The following is a 2,493-nucleotide window of genomic DNA, read 5'->3' as shown; positions in this document are numbered from 1 at the left end:
AGGTTATAGCTAAAGAGCGTGGCATCAATTGAAAATGTACTAACGACTTTTGGCCGTGGATTGCAAGAAGTAACTCATTTAGTCAGCACGCCTCACAAATGGGGGAATTAAGGAAAGTGTAAAGAGCCTTTCTCAAGGAAACAGACAAACAAACAAACAAACAAATGTATGACCAACTGACCGACTCTGATGGTATAGAAGACAGGTGCAGCCGATAAATGAGACGGACAGACAAACAAACAAACAAACAAACAAACGAGTGACCAACTGACCGACTCCGATGGTATAGAAGACAGGTGTAGATGTTAAATGAGACAGAGCTCTCCAACCCCCTCCCCCCAGTGACCAACTGACCCGACTCTGATGGTATAGAAGACAAGTGTAGTCGATAAATGAAACAAACAAACAAACAAACAAATGTATGACCAACTGACCGACTCCGATGGTATAGAAGACAGATGTAGCCGATAAATGAGACAGAAGCTCTCCCCTGGCTGTAAGATGGCGGGGAAGGCTTGTCGATGTTTGGGGCTCTCTAGGCTGATCAGCTGATGGCAGTGTTCCCACTTCACAGAGCTCCTGGGGGAGGAGAGGGCAAAGGCAGACGTTTCAGCTGGAGTCAGAGTTTTAGGGCACTTACAACACAAATGTGAGGGAGCGTGGGGAAATCAGGCACTCATCAAAACAATGAAATAAAAGAAACCGGCATTTTTCTGGGTGCGGGGCAGTTTTTTTCTAATTTTTTTTTTTTCAACACCTATTAGGTCCTTTTAACCCTATCCGTTCACCCTGGGGTCATTTTGTATCCTCATGGGTTCTATTTTTCACATTTTAGAATATTTCTAGTACGAAGATCTCTTTGAAACTTTCAGCATTTCTCAAAAAATCATTTTGACAGACTGCTATGCAAAGTGCACGGATCGGATTAACAAGTAAATTTCCTCTTTGGAAAAAGGTGGCACAGGGTTCCCCACATCCTATGGATACAATAGTAAAACATGACGTGTGGATAGAGTTAAAACGCATTCCTGGGTGTATATTACGGAAAAAGGTTCATTAAGGCACGAAAAATGTAAATTCCTAGGTTCCAATGACACTTGAGCTTTGGAAGTCACTAAACTTTGGCGGCCATTTTCTCACTAATTTTACCTCTCATACCAGGCGACCCCCAACACATTCCATTGCAAATATCTCAACTTCTATTCAAGATAGATGGGTACATTTTTTGCCAAATGCAAAACAAATAAACAAGCTGTAATACGATATTAATAACTCCCTATGTCCAAAAATTGATGAGCGCCTGATTCCATCCAATGTGACACATATTAGTATTAATTAGTTATATAAGAACTAAAGATTACAGATGTTGCAAGAGAGTAACATACGAAGAATAGGAGGAGAGATAAGGCATAAGGCATAAGGTCAATAGATGTATAATTGGAAAGAAGGAGCAAACCCAACAGAGGACCTGCCAACCACTCACAGACAAGAAGATATAAAACAATGTCCAACTACTGGAAAAGCTAAGAAGAAAAAGATTGGTAAGTTATTTAGCGTGTTAAAAAAATTAATGAAAGAAGGAGAAAACAATAGATAAAAAGCTGTTAAACAACCAACCAATCTTCTTCTTCTTAGCCTTCTCTGTGGCTGTTTGTTTTAGTAGAGGTTTTAAGGCGCTCGCAACTGCATAAGGTCATATGAGCGCCAAGTGGTGGATGTCTACAGAGAAGTCCAAAACGGGGAATCAGGCTTACTCTGCTCACCTCTCTAGCTTCAACAGCATAAAATCTACTTCGACTATCAAGGCAGCCGGGAAATAGCCGGTCACAAGAGAGTGACAAACATACAAAAGAAGTAGAGGGGAAATGACGATAGTAAGGATAAGGAAAGAAAAAGCGGCAGTCCCCTGTTACAGTTCAGGCACAGTTATGAGTATGACATTGATAAATCAGCCCATTTACAATTCTACTGAGCATAAAAACATGTTAATATCCACCCTTTGGGAATGACCTTTCTGTACAAAACCACTCCCTGCCACGTACCATTCTGCTTTCCTAAGTTGTTTTGGTTCAAAGCCAGGTTTCTGCGTCTCATTCCCATCTTTTGTTAGGTCTGCTCCTTCCTCTCTTGCCTGCTATCTTTGCTTCAAGAATATGTTTATCGAGTGCATCATAGCATTTCTGCCATACACTGGCAAAAATGCCTTTTCTTTTTCACAGCAGTTCGATAAAAAAAAGCGTTTTATCAGCGTAAACATTTAAAAGAGGTGTTCTTCTAAAATTTGAGCTCTAATTTATTCAAAAACTAGTCGCAGTTTCGCTTTGATTTTTTTTCCACTCAAGTAAGGTAACTGATTAGGCTATCCATTTAGCAAATAAAAAAATTTGGTGCCAAAACTTTAAAATGGCATTTTGTCAGCTCAGGGCAGATTTGATATGCACAACAGAGCTCAATTTTAACTTCCATTTTCTCCCATTGTGTTTTTTTCAACAT

The 2,493-nt window shown here is 40.0% G+C and overlaps 1 protein-coding gene across 2 annotated transcripts in view; it reads right to left on the bottom strand.

Moving 5' to 3' along the window:
- The window catches only part of LOC101853054 (microtubule-associated protein 11), a 29,586-nt gene that overhangs the window by 13,172 nt on the left and 13,921 nt on the right, over window positions 1-2,493 (bottom strand). The window lies entirely within an intron of this gene.

This window comes from Aplysia californica, unplaced genomic scaffold (genome assembly GCF_000002075.1).
Source record: "Aplysia californica isolate F4 #8 unplaced genomic scaffold, AplCal3.0 scaffold01507, whole genome shotgun sequence".
NCBI classification, from domain to species: domain Eukaryota; kingdom Metazoa; phylum Mollusca; class Gastropoda; order Aplysiida; family Aplysiidae; genus Aplysia; species Aplysia californica.
Note: the sequence above shows the minus strand (reverse complement) of the source record. Positions and strands in the feature narration are given on the sequence as shown.